Consider the following 18,143-nt stretch of genomic DNA (forward strand, 5'->3'; position numbering starts at 1 on the left):
GCTTTCTACGGTTCGGTGGAAAAAAGGTTCCCGCGTGTGACGTGCTCGAGAGTACGACGCGTTCTGTTCGACGTACCTGCGCCTCGGTGGGGTGCAAGAATCGTTTCCTCTTTCGAGCGTGATATTGAAACGCGAATATAAAATATGTATTTTACGTAAATCGAGACTCAATTAAAAATCATTAACGTTATGAAAGTATATTTCGATAATACGCGTCGAGTCTCGAACAGTTCGAGCGGAGAATCGAAGAATCGGCGTGTAAATTGCACCTGAAGATATCGTTCAACAAATTTAATTGCCAGAAACGAAGAAGAAAGGGGAGAACGGAATCGTGCCCGGCGCGCAGTCACCAAGCAATAACAACAAACGAGGCATTTACACGGTGCCGTAAAAAGACAAAGTTGAACAATTCAGGAGGCCAATTACGCCGGACAGGCATCGACGCCAACCGCGATAATCAAGCTAAAAACGGAACGCGTCGACGTGGACTTCGTCCGATCAAATCTGGCCACCGAAAAAAGGAAGAAAAGAGAAAACGGGCACGGGGCAAGGGGCGGTCGAGGTGGGAGTAAAAAGCCTTGGCGTCGTTTATCTCTCCGCCTTTTTACGACTATCGTGCATGCGGCAGCTTCCTTCCTGCCTTCGAGAGTCCCGAGACGGTCTCGTTAAATTTGCACCAGGCCGCGGCGAGGGCGATATTTGCGGCCGTATATTTTTTCTTCGCCGCCTACCTCCCTCACCCCTTCGCGCCCAACCCCTTCTACGCGACCGATATTTATTCCTCCGCGTCGTTCGAGCGGAAACGCGTCGAATATCGCCTCTCTATCGGATACTCGAGAGAGCGTCCGCCCTTTTTCTCCGCCGCTGTCGCGAAGCCGCGGTACAACGCGCCATCCCCCGCGCGCTTCGGATTACGACCGCGAGACCGCGCGAACAACCGTGTAAACCGGCGTGCGCAAGTGTTAATTATCGTCACCTGGCGTCGGGCTGCTTCTCTTCAATGAAAAATGAACACTCCGCCGCGGGATGCGGTTTTTGCCGTTTGCTCCAAGTGGAGAGACCAGACTGGCGATAATGTCGGAGGATACACTCGCAGTTAAATCTTGTTGCGCGTTCTACGCGTTACCAACGGTTCTCTCGCGTTATTTTCGCGTGCTTTTCGTCGATCGAGACTGTCGATCGACGAATACCATCGACGTTTCCACGCCGCGGGAATCTTAATTGGACCTACTCGAAGATTCATCGGAAGATTCGATGATCGTCGCGACTCTAAAACGGTGCTTTCGACTACTGGTCCTGCCGTGCCGCTTAGGAGAGACTATATTTCAAGAGTGAAACGTGGCCGCGCGTTTAACGCGCGGAACGAGGTAGTTACGAGGGACGTATTCATCGCGTTGTCCCCGGGGTTTCTGAAACGGGGCAAAAGGAGGACGTCGACGAGCCGGCGACATCACCCACCTGGACGGCGATATATCACGGGAAACGAGCGCGGATATCGGCTTCTTATTGGCTTGGCAACCGGCACCCGGCCGACATGACTAATTATTCCTGTCCCGGTTCGCTGCCGTCTAGTTCACCTTTGCACGCTTTCCCGCCCGTCATTTCTCACGCGTGGACGCGACCCGTCCGTTTCTCGCGCTCTCCTCTGCTACGAGCCGCGCGCGCCTCCTACCTAAACCGGTGTCTCTACGATCGTGGAAGACGAACACCACCGTACGGAACAATGACTCGTTTTGTCGTCGTCTCCGCGAAGAGAGTTGATTAGCGTCTCGGGGAGTAATGGACGTTTGTTTTAGTTGCCAGTCGGCTGAGCATTCCCGCGAATAGGGGGCTGGAAAGCATTTCCTAGATCGCGTCGCGGTTCACGCGTCTCCAGTCGAGAAAAGAGGGTACGCGCAACAGCGGATATCGAGCGAGACAACTTTAAAATCAGGTTAATTATTCGCGTCTACTTATGCGACGACCTGTACGAATGGAATACTTCCGAGTACGCAATCGCGCGGTTCAAAGCTCGATTCGAAACCGTGAAACAAACTGGAGGAAATTTATTTATACGATCGCTATTTAAAGCCGATCCCGTTTTAATAAATCGTCGGTCGTGCGCGTGCACTCGACAATCGACACCGCGACTCCGTTTCCCATCAAAGGGTGTAGCAGGAGAGCGCTTATTTATATATCGACGCACCGATAATCGAGCCTTAATTAACGCGGCCGAACCAGCCGGAGGAGAAGGAAAAAGGATAAAAGTCGAGTTCTTTTGTCGACGCCTCGCTTTCACAATGTCTCTCGGTCTAACGACTTTCCCCATTTTTCTCGGGCGTCGTTTACACGACCCGTTTCACGGCTGTCGAGACGGAAATACTAGACACCCATCGCGATACACATTTGAGAGAATGCACGGGACGGTGAAGAAGGAACAAACCAGCAGAGGAACTGCCAAAGTACCATCAAGTCGACAAAAATGGTGCGACATTAGAGATTCATTCGATGAAAGAGTTATTAGCCGTTCAATTTACCTGTCTCAGAGGGAAACCGCTCCGAAAGGAGGGGATTTAATCGTCTCCGGACAAGAGTTCTCGTCTGGAACGAGCCTCGTCAACTTTGTTTGTCGATGACATCTGTCCACGCTCGTAATTGCGTACCTGCTATTCATACGCGATGAGGCTACGTTTCGAATAAGGACTTCGATCAAGGCCGCGCGCGTCTATGCACGTCGAACCTACGTTTATGCAAATAAACGAGGCCAGACTTCGTGTCACGTAACCGACACGACCGCGAGAAACGCCATTTTTTAGCAATCGATCGCAACGCTCGTTACGTTCTTGCATCGTATCTTCTCGGCGAATTAATTGAATTGTACGGGGCGGACGGTCGATCGGATTGTCGCGCGACACGATCGATGCGTTGTTTTCTTTTATCGGCGATCACTCGTGTTTCTGCGAATTCATTTCATTGCTTCGCATGCGTGGATCGAGAAGCTGGTATCGCGGTAATTTTGGACGCTTTAGATATAGAAGATGGATGTTATCGGTGGTAATAGAACGATCCTCGTTCGTGATGCAACTAATAGGCAAACAGTTGCATAAAATGGTTATCGTCGAGCAAAAACAAATCCGGCCATTAATAATATTAGCTCGCAACATAGTAAATAAGATAATAGCCATAAATCACGCGCGCTCACTTATCTATTAATTCGAAGGTGAGTCATCGCGAACCCAATTCCGATTTTAGAAAGCGACACGACGCACAGATAAGTCGAATCGCAGATAGCATCGATGCGCGGGTAATTGCTACGAACGCTACACTTCCACGTACGAAACCCAGCCCACTGCGAAATAAACGAAAGCTTCTGCAATCGTCGATTGTTTCGATCGGAGCCAACGAAGAGTGCTTCGACGATATCCTCTCTCCTCCAATATAAAATATTCCGTACTTTCGCTTCTTCTGGTGTCGGTACCATCAAATTTGACTCGCGCGTAAATTCAGCGACTGTCACTGCTTCTATTATTTTCAACGTTCCAGGAAAACATCAAGCGACGAACAGATATGACAGGTATTCGTAGAAGCGACAATTTCTCGTCAACTCCGAACGAAGCTCGCTCTTCGAGCGTCAACGACGACGCTCCGCGAGGGTAGCTCCGAGAAGCATTCCGCTCGACTCTCCTATCAATTTGTATACAAATGAGCAAACCGCGTAGCCGTTTCCGCGAAACAGCTTTAGCCGGTATCGATTCAACCACCGTCGCGAAACAATGGAACACGGTGGAAAGAGGAGGAAGGAGCATCGCGGCGACAACCGGTGTTTGTTTCGAAAAAGTGTAAAACGGCGCGCGCCACTGCATTCGATTTAGCGAGGAGGGACACGCACGGTCAGAGGTGGAACGGAAAGAAAGGGCTTAGGGAAAAGAGTATTCGGGTGAGAGGCGTCGCATCGGCGTGTAGATAGAAGGGGAATATCGGAGGCAAGGTCTGTGTCGCGTTCGGCATTCAGAATGCAAAAGAAAGGAGGAACGTGAAAGAGGAGAAGAGCGCGCGGGGTGGCTCTCTCGCCCAGTTTGCGTGCATGTGTTTCTCGTTGGTCCGTATGCGCGCGAGCTGAACGAGGAGGATGAGGTGCCGGCGATGGCGGTGGTGAAGGAGAACCAAGGAGAAGAAGTGGAAGAAGAGTCCGTAGAACGCGCGAGTCGAGAGGAAAAGAAAGAGGGAAGAAAGAGACGGAAGCGAGAGGCCGCAAAATATATGCTGCACCGCTCGTGGATGCTCGTTTGCAGGGTTCCCCTGGTCGGAGGGAGATAATCGCGGGTATATAGCCGGCACGCGGGTAAGAGCGAAACGAAAGAAAAGGAGAACGTGAAACGGTTCGTCGAGGCGGAGAGGCTGGTCAATGGTTGGCCGAGTATCGGAACACCCTTCTCGAAAACAAAGCCGGATCTTACCTTGATTTATCGGTGAGTGCTGCCGCGCGGTGCCCAGGTTCTGCCCTCTCTTGCTCCAGACTAGAGCCGCGCCGGGGTTGAAACTCCCCGGGCGGGAATTAATCCATTATCGGTTTGAACGAAAACGAAATAGCTGCGCGCGCGACCAACGTACGCCAGAAAACACCGCTCTCTCTCTCTCTCTCTCTCCCTGTTCTATCTCTCTTTCGCTCTCTGTCCGCGTGTGTATGTATACGAGGAGAGACGCTCGAACCGCTCCTTCCGGGCTGGCTGTCCGTGCACGCTCTTCTTCTCCCTGGTTACTCGGTGAACACCAGCAGCAGACACGGCCAACTTCTATCGTCGTTCCGGTCGTGCGTGCACACCGCGTACATACGCGGTTACAGACACCACGTAGAGACAGAGAGAGAGGACAGGGCCGCCACTAAATCGAGCTCCGTAAAACGTAGTACGACGCACGGGCAACGTGTACCACGGGGACGAAGCGGCGGCGGCGGCGGCGGTCGAACGGTTGCACACGGCAGCCGAGCAAGATTCACAGAACGCGCGCCCCGTTTCCCCCACGTACGATCGCGCACAGAGACACTAGGTGGACGCGACACGCGCACGTTTCTTCAAATATTTCCCCCGATAACCACGTTCGACTGCGTACTGCGCGAAATACACGTGCGAGTCGACGGACCGACTCACGAACCACCCCTAATGCCGGCCGAGAACGCACTGACGTGACCGCAACGCGACGCCGGAGATCCGATCGAGTCGCGACCGTAGTAGGGGAAGCCGTTCGTACGACTCCGGAACGAGTCGGATCGGCTGCTCCGTCCGCCGCTCCCTTCCAGTGAACAAGCTACACAAGAGTGCGTCTCTCTCTCTCTCTCTCTCTCTCTCTCTCTCTCTCTCTCTCTCTCTTTCTCTGTCTGTCTGTCTCTCTCTCCCCCTCTCTCTCTCTTTCTCTCTCTCTTTCGCTCTCTTTACGAACGATACAAGCCAGAGTCAGTTCCGACGTGTATTCGGACTTTATGTTTCTTTCTTTCTTTCTTTCTTTCTTCTTCACCCTGTCCTACCGCTACTCCACTCGGATCGTTCGCTCGCGAGTGCCCGTGCATGCACACCTGTTTAAGAGCGGCTCGTACGTGCACGGGAGGCGTACCACCGCGTGCATAGCACCCTATCACGGCAGCCTCCACACGCGCGATGACGTCACGCTGGGCGCCGTGGCGTGGATAACGAGGATGGCCCGAGTCCTCCTCGGGACCCTCGATCGCTAATTATCGTCCTAGAGGTTTCACCTCGTTCCGTTCGCGGCCGGTTCGCTCCTCTTTTTATTCCTTCCCCCGTTTCGCCTGGCCTCCGCCGCTACCACTGCCACGGACGGAAGGAATCGTGCGCGTCCTCGGGACGTAGTCAGGATACCCACCACCGACGACCACCCTTTCCGCGAGCATCCAGACGATTTTCGTTTCCACGCTGTGGCATTAACGATGTCTCGTGTAGGCACCGGTCACGACCGGTTCCGAAGGGTTCCTGCCTCCTATCGGGATCGGGCATCTTCCACTAGCGGACCCGGAGAGGACGCGTCCTGACCGTCGTCGAACAATTCCCATCTACGGTTTCACGCGGCGTGTAAAACACGTCGCCGTGCTCCTCTACGGTGCTGCACGCGATCCTCTCGCGCGCCGTTGGTAACGGCGCCGCGGCTGAATTCGGGACGGTAGGTTCGCGTTTCGATCCGCCTGGCCACGGACGAAATTCCGATCGCGGCGCAAAAATCTGCTCGTCCCGTCCGACGTATAAATAACGAAACAACCCCGTTGTAGGAGGCTGCTAGGGACCAGTGTGCGATAAATAACGACCGAGCCGTAGCAGCACACCTGCAGCGACAAGGCGTGTCCGATGGACGATGAAGTTTAACGTCCCTCCCTCGTTTATTTCTCTGCCCAAAGCTATTGCAAGACGCGACACCAATAAAATGCTAATCGCCCGTTCCTCGTTACGTCGCACGCCCTCTCCGGGGCGGTTTTTTAGCGCGACCCGGCTCCTTCGAGACGAACGAGTTCTATTCCCTGTGGTATGAATAATAAAGATAATTGGACGTATTCGTTACGTTGTACTTGTTCCCTGAAATATTCCTTCGAATATTTTAATAGTCGGAGCTACCTCCACCGTCGTCAGACCCGAGCGCAATTAATTCACCGTCCACCTAAACCGATCGTACCGCCTATCGATAATTAACATCCATAACCGGACTTTTTTTTTGCCGCTGGAGAACATAATTACGATCGATAGCAGTTCCTCGTCCCGATAAGAGAAGTAGCAGTGATCAGCAAACAGATGATGGCACCACTTTTTTCGAGTCGCGTAACGTGATTACAGAAGATTAGCCACGCAAGGTTAACGGCGTTCCGTTAACCGTAGATAGAAGATTAACAGAGAAAAAGATGGAGAAAAAATCAATCTTTATCGCGCGAAGATAGCACAATTCCGAGAACAGACTCCTCGAGTACGCGCGTTTGTCTCCTCCGCGACGCGGAAGGGAAGCTTCAGCCCTCGGACACTTTCCCTCGCAGCTACCGGAATGGCCGGGAAACCGAAGGGTAGGCTCTTTTCTACCCGAGGAGGCGCAAGCCAGGCAACGAGCACGGGTGCATAGGAACGAACGCCGGTGGATTGGGTCTGATTACGATCTCGTCGTCACCCCAGCCTAAGGAGCACGACAATGACGATGACTGCAATTCCGGGTACGTGCAAGGTGGTCCATTATGATCTTCCAACCGGAATGCTCGTCAAAATAGTTGGGGTGAGAGGTCAAAGAATCGTTCGACGAAACTGGTCGTGGAACGTGTCGACGAGGAAGATTGACTGTCGTACTTTTTTATTACTGTCGATAGAACGTAAACGATATCATTTATTTTCGCGTCGACATGCTTCGTTTGTGGTAAATTTTAAACACGAGATTATTCCCCATTTTTTCGTAATTTCTGTGCCAACAATTTTACGAGACCCCGCGAGTGTCAATTACTACCCCTATCAATTGGGCGAAAGAAAAATCGGTACCGGTTCCACGCTCCTTATTAAATCCATGAAGCTCGAACGATTTCAGAAAAGTCGCTCGACTCGCGGACTTTCGAGGACCGTCCACGATTCATCCGCAACCCCATCTGAACCCCCGATACGATTTATCGGGGAAAGAAGGATATTAATTAACGAACCGACGCGGGAAAGATTTGCCAGACAATGGGCGCAAGTTTTTCCAGCGTCTAGCTGAAAGTAGACGGTCGTCAGGGGAGGGTACGAAGAATTGTTCCGGCGGGCAACAATGAACCGGCTAGAATTCGACGTCGAACTTAAATTTTAAGAGTCACTGGCACGAATAGACTTGCCGACCTCCAGCGTAAAAAGCGTTTTTTTCCGCCGCTCGAATGGACCCTGTGGTCTGCCGCAGAAACCCTTACCTTCCGCGCGACGAATAATTCAAGAGAAAGAGAGAGAGCGAGAGAGGGAGAACGTAAATCGCGAAAGACGGAAGAAGACGAAGGGGGTAGAGGTCGATTCGGTGGGTAAAAGTTTTCGCGGCAACTTTCACCCGTTCCAACCCCATCTCCGGTTTTTCCGTTCATCGATTTCGCGATCGACGTCTACGCCGGATTTTCCACGGAAAGCGAGTTTTTATTGCGGGGCTGCGCTCCCGTTCCCGGGGATTCAATTTCATTCTTTCCCGTCGAACCGTGGGGTGAAGCCGGACCGAGGGTGAGCGTCAAAGCGAAAGTTTCCATAATAACACCTTTACCCGCTGATACTTGTGCGTCCTGGTCGCCCGGCGGAAACCCAAGAACTCGCGCAAACGAACGATTTTCGCGTGGCCACAGAGGGAAGTCACTTGCGAGACAAAAGGGTACGGTAGAGCCGTCCAAACAGAACTTTGTTCACGGATGACAACCGCCTTTCGTTTGTACGTACGTTACTCGAGTTTCCCGGTTTAACGACCAGAGCGAAAGAGCCAAACCGGCCAAAAGGGCAAGGAAACTCCTGGCTTTCCCCGTGTTTCCCCGTTCGCGACAAGGCGGCTTCTGTACCGCTCGAGTCTTTGGAAAACAATGCCCATAGACTCGATGGAAAACGCGGCTTTTCATCGCTAGAGAAAGTTTGTTCTCCTCTTTCTTCTCCAAAGTCCGTTTCTCTTCTATTTACCGGAGTAGCGGACCGTGTATGCCGAGAAATGGACAGTCCCTGAATGCTCTCGTCGGTACGTTAATCCCGAAGAGATCGAGCGGCAATACGGGCTACCGGGGCTCGTCGTATATTATACGATTTTTAACAGCGAATAGCCGAAAGAATTTCTATTAAACCGTCCCATCGGACACTCGAACGGATGAGATCGCATTCTGTTCCCATGTGCCCCGATCTCGACGAAGTCCCCGCGGACTGTCGGACAGCCACGCTCGTCCAAATACAGCGGCCACCTGACCGCGAAAGGAAGGAAACTCTGTTTTCCCGTGTTTTTCAACGCGTGACAGACCGGGGCCTATCGGGATGAAGTCCTCAGAAGCGGCACCGTTCCTGCGGCAGGTCGGAAATACAGGTTTTTGTCGAACCACCGAGAAGTTAACGCTCTTCTCCCCCGTGCGAGTCGAACCCCAGGCAACGAGAGCCACCACTGTTCGAGACCATTGTTGAGTCACGGTTGACATTCACGACGTTTCACGGCGTTTCACGACGTCCAAGCGTTCCTGCTCGTCCACCGACCGGGGAGGATCCTCCAGGGAGAGCCCTCCCAAGTCACAAAGGATCCTCTCCCTCTCTCGCACCCCTCTGAAACTTCCTGCGCCGTAGGAGACGCTTTAGAAATCCCCCGAAACCAATTTATCTTGAGAAGCCCGGGCCCAAGCTAAACGGATTTTCCCTCGACTGGCATTAGACGGTTTTATTCGACGTGAAATTAGCTTACGGACTCACGAACGCCAGCGCTGATCGATCGTCGCGAATTACTCGAAAGCTCGTGCCGTTTTAAAACGGTGAACCGGTGGATCCACTCCGTCTCCTCTAGCCCTGTGCTTCCCTTCGAATCGCGACTGTTAATCGCTCCCACGCGTCGGAAAGGCAGCTTCCTGGCGTTATTGTTTCCCCGTGCGAATGAGACGATCCCCCGTTCCGGACTAACGAGCGAGTAATCGAGGCGTCCAGCCGCGTCGCAGCCGTGAAACATCGCGTACATCGCTACTCCGTCGCACCGAGCGAGATTACGACTTCCTGCGACCTATCTTCCACGGTGTACGGCCGCTCGCACACCTATTCCACTTAGGCGATCGCGCGCGGGTATGTACACACGGGCGGAGTGTGCGCTCCGCGTGCTGACCGACTACGACGACGCGGCCGGGTGGTCGGGACCGACAGATAACGCGGCCATATCGGTGCAACGCGAGGAACGCGATCCAGGTGCATGCACACACGGGACCCGCTCTCCTTTTCCAACGAGGCGCGCGCGACAGAGAAACGGAGAGAGTGTCTCTCGCTGTTTTTAAGCTTTCCATTGTAACAGTTTAACGCTCGAGCGTTCCAGCGGCCGTCGTTCGTTATCTGCTTATGGTTGCAGCGATACGCGCGTTACGAAACCGCCCCTCTCCCGTCCCTCCTGTACCACCGATGCCAGCAAGGTTCTGTGGAAAAAAAAAAGCTGGGATGGAAGAGGACTCGACGCGACGTTGCTGCGCGCAGGCTCTCCAGGGGTGGGTGACACAGCTGGGTAGAGAAATTCGGAACGTCCCACGTGAACGAAACAACTGGGAAATACGAAACGGAATTTTTTCGTCTACAGCCTCTCGAGACTGGTGCGCATAATTTTGTTTTCCCAAAAACCGAGCCTCTCACGACTAAATAAATTTCGATCCACGTTTTCGAGTTATCGCAGGGCGCGTGATAACCTTTCGTTACGAATCCGCTCTGGGGCACTCTGTTCGCCGGTGACAAGAATTCCTTGGATACTGGTGTAACGTACGCCTCGATTTCCACTCGAAACTCGCTCCATCGGAGCAACGGGGGTACGGAAAAAAGGAGACAGTGGCGAGCAGTTGGTGGAAAGAGGTGGGAGGCAGAAAGGGAGGCTTAAATGACCGATAGACCGACGCCGCGGGGTTCCGTTCGGGGCCCCGACCAGTTTCTGGACACCATTTCTCCTCGGAGGCATCGACGAAAAAAGGCGCAGTTACGCGCGTATTTCACTCGAAATGGACTTGTTTCTTTCTTGCCGCGGCCGAAACGGGGCTTCCTCCCTATTGTTCGCCACGTGGGGGAACGCGTATAGGATAACGGCCACGGCGTCCACCGCGGCAGGACGTTTCACAGAAGTTTGCAAACACTATAGGCGACCTCCTGGCACGCAACGAGAGAGCCCACGGCTCTGTCGCGCGCGCGATGATGGACGAGGATCGTTCCGTCCGGCGACCGGCCCGACTGTTTCACGGTCGAAGCCTGGGCACGGCCGTTTTATCCGTGGGATCTGTCCGTTCGTCGCCGCATTGACAGCTACACGGGCGTCGAATAAATTATGAAAATAAATCGTCACTCGAACGGAGATTAACTATCTATCGGGAACGAGCACGACGAGGCGTTCTCCTCAATGCCGTGGAAGGCTGCAGTCGCGCGTTCGACCAGCGTCTATCTATCTACGATTTACGCGCGACCTCCATCCGATTCTCCAACGCATTCGACGATAGTGTTCTAAGCTGGATGGAGAAGGCCAACCGCGATCGATCATCGACGATCGGACGATTTAGAATTTTCAGTTTGCTAAATTTTTGGTGATCGCAGAATAGTTGGCACTAATCTGCAATATATAGTAGACGATCGTCGTACGATCGCAATCGAAGGGGGGCGTCGGTTCGGTCTTGCTTACCGGATTACGCGATTCCCCGACCGGCACGAAATTATGGCGGCGAATTGTACCAGATATCGCTCTCCCACGTATCCCTTTTCATCAGTCGGAAAGGGGAGACTTTCCACGGGGAACTTAATAAATCCCCGCTGCCCCCCTCTAGCCCTCTTCCGTCTTTGCTCTATACGAAAGAAAGATTTCCACCCTCGGAAAATGCTCGAGCGACTTCCGTGTGCTCGGGATCGGCACCGCATTTAATCGAGATACCGTCTAATCGAGGACGAGAGCAGGTGGCTGAGGGACTCGCGAGCCAGGATAGACGACGAGGGGAATGAAAGGACGAGGAAAAAAAAAAAGAGAGGAAGAACGAAATTGGTAAAGAAAAATGAAAAGGAGAAAAAGTGAAAGCCGTAGGAAAAAGGAGGGCCGTAAATCGCGCAACAAAAGGAGCAAGGCGAAATCGAACGACTCCGTGGATCTAGAATGCGATTCCCTCGTTGGGAACGTCGCCGCGTGGATACATCCCGCGAAGGGTAACCCGAGACCGAATAAAGGGAGGAGGGAAGATGCCAGAATGAGATTTAATAAATGCCACGCAGGCCACAGGTAGGCGAACCCCGTCTTAGCACCGCAAAGCCGCCTACGGGGAGTCAGATTTCTCGGAGGCCTCGATAATTCTCCGTCTGACCCGCGACTCTTTCTCTCTCCCGCGTCTCCTCTTAACGAGCGGTTCGTGGGACGTGCATCCGTTTCGCGTTCGACGTCGGCGCATACATATGTATATACGCGTAAGTACCATCGCGAAACGGACACCCCCTCGCGCGTCCGTTCGCTCGCCGGACCGACGCGAGTACCGACCGACAGGGCCCGCGATGCTGCACGCTGGCGTGCGCGGCGGGTTGCGAAAATTTCGTATTCGGAGACTTCAACGCGTGGACGTGCGCGCGGTACAAATCGGCCGGCTGAAATTATTCGAATCGACCACCCTCTCGGTTGTCAGGCCCGCGGTGCCGGGCTGTCGCTCCAATGCGGGCTATTCACGCGCCGGCGAAGCTACGAGCTTGAAAAGAGCTTTAATTCGCGGCCATTTTTATGCAAAGGAGCCGATCGCACGGCCGTCCATCGTCCTCGTGGAAGAGCCAGTTTTAATTCCCGCTCCCTTCTGCTCGTTCTGTCGACCGCGTCCGACCGAATGGAAATAAGACGAGTCCCACCCTTGAATCGTCCGTGGGGTTTCACGGTTCGCACGAACAGCCGGAGTATTTGCGGAATCGAGGAGAAAGGCTTTCGTTATTAATTCACGACGCGCGATTCTCTCTTGGTTGGATACGGAACGTTGTAAAAAGGGACGAATGAATCGAAGGCGCGGGATATTTATCGCCGGGGTTTACCGTCGATAAAAGTGAAAGGTAGCAACGGATGGATTAAAAACGATCGCGTCGTATCGCGTCCGTGCGACACCTCCGTGTCGCGAGACATTTTCGTCGAAACAGTACGCTCTCGCATACCAATGAAGTGCGGATCGTTCGCCGTCAAATGGGCCAGGGTGTTTCGACGGAACACGCCGTTCTGTAACGGGGTGGCCGTAAACACCTCCGTTCGAGCAGTATAGAGGGTAAATTGTGACTGCCTGTAAAATTCAGCCAGCGAGACGCCGAGCGTTTCCGTTCGATCCCGAGCCGAATGGCAATTGTATCGCTAATAACGATCCTTATCGCGAATCGTTTATTGGACGGCGAACGCGTTGTTTCCCGCAACTGTGTCAGCGAACACGTTCTCCCTGGCACTAGTTACTCATTATTCCATCGAGCTGCATAAGAAACGTATCCTTAGACCGTTGCGATATCCACTTCTGGTCACGATCTCCGCTGACACGAGTCGCTCGATTTTTTCCGCCCGTTGTTTGTACAGGTTTCGCGATGACGCAAGATTTATAATTTCGTCCGCGCAACGAACCGAACGGAGTTCAAGGGGAATTATCAGTGAATCATTCATGGGGATTGTTGAATCTGTATCTTTGCAATTTTTGCCCGTTCGGATGAATACTTTCGTGAGTCAGTATGGACAGAACCGATACCTCTGATTGATCGATACTCTGTTTGTATTTGCAGACTTTCGACGCTTTCAGTTGTTACAAGGAAAATGCATTCTCCAAGGGGTACGATCTATTTGCTTTCGCTATCGAAATGAGGAACAAATACTCGCAGTTTAGCCGGAATGAAAAAACAACGAGGATCGTTCCACTAAAAGGACTAGAATGTATCATCGAGCGGCAGAAATTTCCCTTGAAACGCTTAGACAGCGTGTCCCAGAGCGAGAGAGAAGGAGCAGAGCGATATAAAAAATCGGAATTTAGCAAGACGCGTCGCGTCGCCGAGGGACGAGGGAAAAATAAAGGTGGCGCGAGGAAGGGAAGGTTGGTACCGGTGGCGTGGCACGGGTTACCAGGGCCCCGCGTCCATAATAAAGTCGTAACGCACTTCTCCCCGTAAATTCGACAGAATATTACGGTGGAACGGTGGACTGGGGGCCTGTTTCGTTCGCCGTAAAGTCGCGGGCCGGTGATCAGCGGGAAATTTACCGACGTGTCAGATCTGTTCGTAACCGGGCACCCCGGTTTCTCCCTTCCGTACGCGCTCGTTTCACGCAGTATATCGACGGGTATTTATAAGAGAAACGCGTCGATACGCTCGTATTACGTACGAGGGCCCACGGTCGTGTCTCTCTTCGACTCTTTCCACGAGGTATCCCCTCGCTTCCGTGGGGGGTCCCTACGACTTCTTCAACTATATGTACGCGTACGCTTCTTCTCCGTCTCTTCCTTCCCTCCGCCTCGCTCGTTTTTTCTTCCATTCTATCTGACGACTCGAGGAGGAAAAAACGAAAGCCTCCACGAGGCTTAGCTTTCTAATTTACATTCGCTCGCGTTCACGGGGAAACGTACGGCTGGCTGCCGGTTATCGAACACCATATCTATCCCGAGCCTCGACGGCCTCCGTGCTCCAGGATTGTCCCTGGGAATAGATATCCTGATTTCATTTACGAGCGACGCCCATCGGGGGATTAAGATAATTCATTGCCGTTTTCTGTCTGCGAATGGTGGAAACTGCCGCGCTCGTTTTACAGGTTACACACTATACTTTGATAACCCCCGCGTCGTAAACTTCCGATCCGCTGACCGGTGGTCGTTGATTGAAAATTCTAATCGGATTTAAGGATCCTCTGCTGTATTAATATCGAAATTTAATTTAAAAAAAAAAACCAGCATCCCGCGTAAATACTCGCATCGCGACTCTCGCGCCAAAGTTACGGAACTGGTTACATTTTTTGATAAAGAAACCCACGGTATACATTTCACTGTAATAACAGCGAGTCGATAGTATACCTAAAAACGTGACGCTAAAAGATATTCGAGGGGATATATAGAATTTCTATCGGAGGCTTAAAGGGTTTCCTCGTAGACCTATAAATTCTTAGCCCCATAGACACGCAGCACGATATACATATAATAGAAAAAAAATGGAGATAACCATCAATTGCGTACCTACATAACTCTAGCGACGACAAAAACCCGATTAATACGGACCGATTAAACACGGAAACCCATAAAAACGAACAATTTCGAGAGAAAATCGAGCGGCAGGCGGGCGGTTATCGAGCCGAGGCATCTACCCCGAGCAGACTGCAGCGGCGCCCGTAGGATGGTCCCTGGGAATAGACAGGGAGGCGGTTATCGAGCGAAACGTATCTGGTCGCGTCCTCGCGAGCCGTTAGGAATTATAAGTTACAAGCCGATTTGCGTTCGTGTATATCCTCGTTGCGGATCGAGGGGCCGCTCGATTTCTAGCCGGGTTGGAAAATGATCGGGACGTGGGCGCGGGACGTTCCGCCGCGGCGGCTGGATTTTTCACCTCGAGAGGAATTCAGGACGGGAGATTCAAGAGCGGACGTCGCAAACCATCGACGAGGGATAACGCGCGATAACCCTCTTATCCGTGATGCCTTTTAACGGAGAATTTAAGGGGCGACGCGCGCGTAGAAAGCCGAGCCTACGTATCTCTCACTGATTTTTTCGCACGCCCGAATCGGCGGTAATCTTTTTACGGTTTAAAACTGTCCGCGGTGTAAACTGTTTCCAACAAACAGCCTGTAAATTTGTTCGCCGGTGACTTTTAACACGGACGAGCGAGTCCAGATTTCATCGCGCGATCCACTTTGGAAATACCGATTATCCACGGTCTTTACGCGTTCCTCGGTGATCCTCCGCGACGCGTCCACCAGCGGAGAGGCCCACCCCGTAACCCGCCGTATACCGTCCGCGCGTGTATTTACAGGTACACGGTGTGTACACAGGCCGTGAGTCAGAGCCGAGATAAATGAAGATAAGAGGAGCAGCGGGCCGCGCCACCGCGCGGAGAAAGTATTACTCGGGGCCCGCGATAATGTAGAGTTGTACGAGGGTTTAATGAGCGGCTACGTTTCGTATGATTTACAGGAATCGCTGGCCCGCGGAGAGAAACGCGGGAAATGGGGAGGGCCAGCGAGGGAGAGGTATCGATGATTTACGCGGATCGAGATTAGGCCCCGCGATAGCCGAGGGACTACCGTGGAACGGCGCCCACTCTCGTAAATCCACGGACGGAGACTTTGAATTTCTATTTGTAGCCGGGGAAAAAGATATTCCGGTGGTCCCGCGGACGCGGAGGACTCGTCCTCGCGTTACCCTACGCCCATATCGTACCGCGGCTATCTATGCGCGGGCATCGATCGAATGGGCATTGTACGCGGACACGACAATGAAACCAGTTTATCATTTTTTCGCGACCGCCCCGACAAGAACACGGGAGAAGTACACGGTTGGTACCGCGGTGTTCCGTAACGCGAGACCGCAGTACGGTTAACTCGGAAAGAACACCGGAAAGAAGAGAATCGTTATCGATATATTACGTCTGTCTGGAGCTCGAGAATTTATCACGGCCGCTGTTGATTACTCGCGGCGGGCGCGATCGTAAATTGAACTTCTGGCGTTTGACAATTAATGTCGATCGATGGGCTGGTGGCCCCGACCGCGGCCTCGCTCGGCCACCGATTCTCATCGCGTGTCCAACTTCTGTTCTCGCGCGTCCCGAATCTCCGGTTGACCCGTTATTTATCGATGCCGGCCGATCCGCCGCGAGAATCCCCGTGTAAACCCTCCTCCAATTAGATGCTCGCGTGTTACGCGGCCCAGCGATCGGGCCCCGTTGATCCCGTCGTTATCCGCGTCGATCCCTGAACGCGGGACACCCGTTTCCACGGGGATTTAAAGAGATTCGCTCGCGTGCACCCTAATTTACGACGGAGCGTAGCAGCGACGTTTCGCGCTGCTCCCGGCGTCGGACCTCGCGGTTTAATTAACGATCGCGTTATTTAACTGGCGTGCGAGCGCCGCTCACCGCGGGGCCGCCGCGCCGTTTTTCGGCCCGCTACGCTGACAAATGGCCACCGATACGCTCGTCGATAGGCTTCGTTAATAATCGACCGCCGCCGCAATTTCACTTTCTGATTCCAAAGTGTGGCGCGGGTAATTGCCCGCCGACGATATCGCAGCGGCACGCTTCGACGATAACCGAGAGAAGATTTAATGCCGAGGCTGCTCGACTTATCGAGATGACGAATTTCCTGCGATTCCGTTTTCGTATATTATTGGAAATGTGAAAGTGATTTCAAACGAACTCCTGTCACTCGGTACACGCGTCGAGGTTTGATAAACCTGGAAATTTTACGGAGTTGCGTTTATTCATTTTCATTCCTACCGATACGAGAGAGTTCCTTCGATTCTTCGAGCACGTCAGACCGGAACCGCGCTGCAACTGGAGGGTTTTACCTCTACCCGTGAGACGGAGTTCTCCGTAGATAAGTCCAGCTGATATAATATACTCCTTTGATTCGAATGGAATGTCTATGAATTATGTACGAACATTCCGGTGTATCCTGAACACTTGACGCCTTTAAGATAAATTCCGTCGATACCGTGGCATCCTTTCGAAAATGCCTATTTGACAGGGCTATTAGTAATTCACCGATACTCTTTTGTGACAGCGTCTTACCAGGCTGTGAAACGCGCGTGTATGAAATTATACTCCTCGTGAAAACGAGAAATAAAGAATCGAATCAAGTAAATAAATACTTTCCTCGCCTCCTTTGCTACGGCGATCGATGTAAACGCGTGCAAACGGATCTAATATTAAGGACATTTGAAATTTTGTAACAAGGCGTTCACTTTCACACCGTCACGGTCGTCGAAGGCGCGTGAAAAGGCCCCCATGAATTATTTAAGATCGCGGCGGGCACGGTGCGAGCCGGTGTTATTTTAATTCATCGGGGGTATTTTCATATTCCAACGGGCGCCAGGACGCGCGAGGTAACCGTCCATCGCGTTTCGATCGTCGATGAATAGACAGTGCGGTGTCTTGGTTGGATCGCGCGTCGAACACGAACCGTCGCCCCGTCTGGTCTGAGTGGCGAACGGAAACGCGAGGTAAGCTCACCCTCCCGGGAAAAGAAAGGAAAAAGGAGAAGGACGCGTACGGTTTCGAGAGGGCGAGAGACAAGGGGCGGAAACGAGGGGCAGAGAAAACGGCGAGGAGTAAAAAAGGCGTGGGCGGTTCGTGGTTGCGTCCCGTATTCAGGGCCAGTCAAAACAATCGTGTCTAAGGGAACGTTCTGTTACCTGTGAATGGGATAGCCAAACAACATTGTAAAACATTACGCCCCGGCGAATGATGGATCCTCGCGAGTAACGAGCCGACCGATCGGCTCGAGTGTGTATCCAACGGTTCGCTCGACGATGAATCGCT

General features: G+C 52.7%; 1 protein-coding gene across 3 annotated transcripts in view; it reads right to left on the reverse strand.

Annotated features, from left to right (window-relative positions):
• Window positions 1–18,143, reverse strand: part of Fz2 (frizzled 2) — a 190,893-nt gene that overhangs the window by 32,915 nt on the left and 139,835 nt on the right. The window contains exon 2 of one of the 3 annotated variants that reach the window (XM_076896771.1): window positions 4,437–4,608. The exons of the other annotated variants lie outside the window; for them this stretch is intronic. The gene's annotated coding sequence lies outside the window, so the exon portion shown is untranslated. The remainder of the gene's footprint in view (window positions 1–4,436; window positions 4,609–18,143) is intronic. 3 annotated transcript variants of the gene reach the window in all.

This window comes from Xylocopa sonorina, chromosome 6 (assembly GCF_050948175.1).
Source record: "Xylocopa sonorina isolate GNS202 chromosome 6, iyXylSono1_principal, whole genome shotgun sequence".
Classification (NCBI taxonomy): domain Eukaryota; kingdom Metazoa; phylum Arthropoda; class Insecta; order Hymenoptera; family Apidae; genus Xylocopa; species Xylocopa sonorina.